At 34.6% G+C, this 5,658-nt stretch overlaps 1 long non-coding RNA gene across 1 annotated transcript; it reads left to right on the forward strand.

Moving 5' to 3' along the window:
* Positions 1-247: 247 nt before the first annotated feature.
* On the forward strand, positions 248-4,941 carry LOC137810777 (uncharacterized). Its single transcript, XR_011080969.1, has 3 exons — positions 248-387; positions 469-532; positions 4,382-4,941. It is a non-coding gene; the product is annotated as an uncharacterized lncRNA (long non-coding RNA).
* Positions 4,942-5,658: the final 717 nt, after the last annotated feature.

Genomic DNA, 5,658 nt, shown 5'->3' on the forward strand with positions numbered 1-5,658 from the left:
ATGAGTACTTATTTGTTAAATTTTTTGTAGAAAAAACTTCAAAGAAATTTAATATGATTGAGTTATGAATAAGCTCACATAAAGAATTAAGATATGATTTTTTTCAAAACTTTTTATTCCTATTCAATGTTAGATTCTTATCCAAATTTAACTTCATCAAATATTTGGATGGAATTTGGGGAGAAAAGAAATAGTAGGGATTAATAATGAGAAAATAGAAATGTATATGGGATACTACTTTACCTGATTGAGAAATTTTACACTGAAAATAAAATTGTTGGATTTGGTGTTCTTGGTCTGAAGTTGTTAACTGGAAAGTTTTATGGAACTTTGCACATGGGAGCTTTGTTTATATAAACAAAAAACCCTAGACCCAAAAATCAAAGGGTTCCAATCTTTCTTTTAATCTATTAATTCTCTTTTCTTCTCCACCCATTCATCTTATTTCTTCAATTATCAATTTCTTAGGAGAATGGCCGAAGAGAGCTTGCGCATCCTTTGTTTTTGTCTTGCAATTGTTGTTTGTCACCAGGTAACCCGTGCTTCCTTTCCTCGTTGGGTTTGCTTTTTAATTGTAATTACCTAAGACTTAACTCTGTTTGAATATGCTTTGTTTGGTTTATAGAATTGAAGATGCAACTGTGTTTGAATATATATGTGCTCTATTTGGTTTATAAACAAAATAAACCTAAACTTAAGGCGGGTATAGGCTTTACCTGTTGTGTCAATGTCATGTTAGTTCATACTATGCTTTTACTCCTCTTGTTGAAATGTCAAGTTCGGATCCCATTACATTTTGTATGATATTTTCAGGCTATTAAATTTTTACATAGATAAGCTAAGCTGTACCATGTAGAGTAAAGTCCATGTCCTTTTGAAACCTTTCACCTGGACCAGAACCATTCTAACTAATGCAGCATTTGGATATTCATGAATGGAATTTGTGTGGAAACTCTGTTCGTTCTGTTTTTTTATTCTTAAATGTATGATACCTTTTAAAAGAGCACGCAACCTTGATGGTCATATATTTCGATGTAATTTTTAATCTTTTGTTTAATTTGTTAATTACCCGAGGATTTAGCAGTGTGGGCAATATTTGTCAGTTCTATATCCACTTTTGTGTGATAAGTTAATGTTTGGTAGTTATGGGTGTTTTATGCAGAAGGTAAAATTGAAGCTCCACCAAACCACTCATCTCATACCTTACTTTTCTGAATACATGGCTAGATCACACACCGAATTTAATCACTGATATTTAAGTCAGGACATTAGTAATGCGTGCAACAATCATATTATTTGAAATAATAGACAGGAAAACATCCAATTATATTTCCTTGTTCAGACCAAATGTGGATAACATTAACTTTCCACACCACTGACTTTTTCTTGACTTAAAACCAGTTTAGAAAATATGTACTGATTGTTTTGCCCTCCACTCTTTCCTCGCTACAAAAAGTGCTGTATCAATATTATATGAATTTATTTAAATAGTTTAATACATTTCTTGATTGTGGAATATCTAAGATAATTTTTTATTCATATATAGAAAAATGAATTTTCTCCAAGTAGGTTTGATAGTGCCAATATCATGGTTCTATTATTCATTAGTTTGGTTATGTGGAAAACTTCAATGCCTCGATGACAAAGGGCAGGAACACAAATATGGAATTCTTGTCATTTAATGATGCAATGTTGTTCTTGAGTTTTGGAGATGATTGATGGAGGCAGCGGAAGACTTGTAGAAGATGGAGGTGTGCACCGAGAATGGGTTTTGGAGGGAGAAGAGGAATGGACCGTGCTAGGGCCAAGGAAGAGGTTTTCCTTGAGTTTCTACTATGCCCGAGACCATATTAGGAGAGAATTGGAGAGAGTTTTAGAAAACAATTTCATTAATCCAAGTCTAAGGAATACAATGAGAGAAGATTTAACTTGAGGACCATTACTTTACTACAACAGATCCACTATCCACAACTAAAGAACATGTCTTGTCCAAAACTTTACATCTTGTGTGAAATAGATTCTCCTGTTGTGATTGTTCCAGATTACTAGAATGGTTACCAAGTAGTCTTTTGACTATGAAACATTTCTCACGAAAAGAATTTTGCATCAGTTAAGATCAAATAAAAAGGAATGAATTGATGTTAAATGGTTCTAAGATATGGAAATTAAGTCTATTGGATAATAACGTTTTTTTGTATACGTAATTGGGATGGTAAAGGCCTATAGTTTTCATAATTAGAAAAACATACCTAGATTTTGGAATTGTGGATGTGATGTTTGAATGAGTTGTGAAAATCTTTATTTTAATTAAATATAAATTGTTCGGTTATGATGCGTCCAACAACATACATGTTTAGTATCACTATGTCTATATAGCTGTGGTGCAGAGACACATATTTAAAGCCAGTTAAGTTTTAAAACTGATTATAAAACTAGTTCAGTTTTAAAAATGATTCTAAAATAGTTTATTTATTCACTCTATTGAAAGAATGGAACTTGAGATCCTCACCTTTGGTATGACTTGTATTTATATATGATAAAAGATCGGTGAGTTGTTGCACTCAACTGATGTTTATTTATATTTATATATGTTGGAGATCCTACATCGACTAGAGATTAGGACACTGAATGCAAACCTTACCTTATGAGCCGATTTTATGAAGTTAAGTTAGACTTAAAATCCGCTTCTTAATAATATATATATGAAAAGGGAAGAGTACAATGCGAGGAAAAGTTATACCATCTAACACTCAACCCTTAGGCTAGGTACATACACCCAAAAACAACTGTATGAAAGTTGTGCAATAAAGTAACAATCATAACTTTAGCACTCCTCTTCAAGCTAGAGCATATAAATTGTATATAAATTGTATGTGCCAAGCTTGGAAAATATAAACTGAATTATAGTCCCTCTCAAGGACTTGGATATAAAATTTGTAAGTTGAACAATGAAGTTGAGTACTGAGTTCCTTGGACAATAGTGTTTCCCTGATAAAATGATAATCAATCTCCATGTTTGCTCCTCTAATGAAACACAATATTGGAGGCAGTATAAAGGGTTGTTTGATTATCATAATACAACTTCATCTGCTCAACTTCACCAAATTTCAACTCTTGATGGACTTGTTCACACAAGTGACCAAGGTCAGATCTATAATCAGATTCTGCACTGGATTAGGCAACAGCACTTTTGTTTCTTTCCCTTTGAGGAGACAATATTCCCTCCAATGTATAGACATTATCCTGTGGTGGATCTTTTGTCAATGAGACAATCAATCCAATTTGCGTCGTAATACCCTATAATCTGAGTATTTCCTTTGTCCTCATATAACAAGTCTCGTTTTGGAGCCTTTTTCATATATATGAGAATGTGAATTATAACAGTCCAATGGTTAATGTGAGGATTTTGTATGAATTGACCAATATCTTCGACGAAATATCAGGTATTATAACTGTGAGACAAATGAGTTTTACCATCAGCCTCCAATATCTCTGGATCTGAAAAAATAATTCACCGTGGTTCACCATCAACTTTTGATTTGGATCCATATGACTATCAATAGGCTTACAATTTGCCAGCCTTTGTCTCCTCTAGAATGTTAAGAGCATATGTTAAGAGAATGTTAACAGCTTCCTCTGATTGAATCACTCCAATACCCAAAAAGCATTTCAGGTAATCAGGATCGTTTGTCCTCTCTTTCAAGAACACTGTCAAAGTCTCCATTTCTTTGCTACTAGATTCCATCTTAGTTTGCACTTCTTGCTTCATGGCAGTCAATCTTTTGAAGATGTGACTACCATAGCTATTTTTGAATCTTTTTATCAAAGGCGTGGAAAATGATTCCCAATCTGAATCTGGGTTGTCTTGGCACCACCAAAGCATTGCCGCGCCCTCCATGATCATGAATGTATAATGCAGCTTATTGAATGAAGGAATTTCTTTCACCTCAAAATTTTTAAACCCTATCAATCCAACCAATTGGATCTGCCCCCACAAAGGCTGGCAGCTTCCCCATGGTCCAAATTTGTGCTTCCTCCATCTCTAATAGGGCACTTCGAAGACCCGGCAGGTGGGACCAATTTGTTAAGAACCAAGAATTGAAAAGAGAAGAAAAGAAAGATTTTTTATTGAATAGTGAAAAGAATAAGAAATACAAGAGCACTCTCTCCTCCAAGGGTTTTCCCATCACAAAGAGTTAATGCTCAATCTATAAAATTAACATCTTTCTCTCTCCTCTCCTTCACCGTGTTTGTTATAGCAATGTACTCTTTTTTTCCATGTATGTATATATGTAATTACAATTTGTAAGTATAAACACAAAATTTATTGCTTATGAAACTAATCATATCTACAACATTGATTTTCTCCTTAATTCTGCAGTGAAGATGTGAGCGAAGCTTTGACTGAAATCTTGAAGCTACCTCTGATGGGCAAATGCAATGTTTGCAGCTTCTCTAATGTGTCTTCAATTGCTGTCTTTTCAAGTGCCATTTTTGTTGTCTTCAATTGCTGTTATATATCACAGTCGCAGACCTTTGAGCAAAAGGGCTTCAAAGCCTGTTATTATTTTAGGATCAGCTTTTAACTTACTTTCCCTTCTTTTCCATCCAAATCAAAACATTTCATGACAAGAAAACTCCATGGCTGCTGAGGTTCTAATTTTTACTGTGTCAAGAAGTACCTTTCATTTAGTGAACTCTATCTATCTTTTTATATTGATTAAATGGTGTATGTTAATTGCTATAGCAATTGGTGCTCAAAATGTTGTGAGGAAATAATGCAACTATTTTTGTTTGGGGAATGTAAATTGGCTGAAGTCCTGTATAATTGGATGTTAATTATTGTTGTCCGATGATTAAAACGTGACTATTGTTGTTTGCAATAGGTAAGGTTTTTTGCAAGCGGCATCTGGGAATGTAATAATAGCTTATGAACAAGAAGTTTGTAGTCTTTAATAGCTGCTACGTTAGTTTTTTTGTTTATTTCTTGTTGAAACTTTTCCAATTCTAGACTCTCTGGGACCGGAAATAGAGAATATTTATCTAATTTACTATTTTCTTCTATTGGCATACTGGCAGGCAATATGTTAACTTTTATTAGAGCTTGGTCAACTAGCTACTTTTATTAGAGCTTGGTCAACTAGCTCCTCGGTCCACTGTCCTTTTCGTCGTGTCGAGTCGCTTCTTTATCTTGTTAATGATGACCTTATTTGCTACTTCGACCTACCCATTGGTTAGAGGGTGCTCGATTGAACTCGTTATTGACTTGATGACGAGGTCTTCGTAAAAAGATTGAAGTCCTCGGTCAATGAATTGTCGGCTATTATCGGTTATGATCGTGTGAGGAACTCCAAACCGACATATTATGCTCATCCACATGAAGTTTTTTATGTTTTTGGCCGAAATGGAGGAGAGGGATTCGACCTTGATCCATTTGGTGAAGTAATGCACCCCGACCAAGAGAAATTTTGTATGTCCTTTGCCTGGGCTGAAGGGTCTGATGATGTCCATTCTTTAAATGGTGAACGACCATTGAGACACCATGTTGTGGAGTGTCTCGAGCTTGAAATGGGATAAGGGGCCATACTCCTGAAACTTAGTGCATTTATTCATATATTCTGCATAGTCACTTTGGATGGTCGCCCAAAATTAGCCGAC

Source organism: Phaseolus vulgaris, chromosome 2, assembly GCF_000499845.2.
Source record: "Phaseolus vulgaris cultivar G19833 chromosome 2, P. vulgaris v2.0, whole genome shotgun sequence".
In the NCBI taxonomy this organism is placed as follows: domain Eukaryota; kingdom Viridiplantae; phylum Streptophyta; class Magnoliopsida; order Fabales; family Fabaceae; genus Phaseolus; species Phaseolus vulgaris.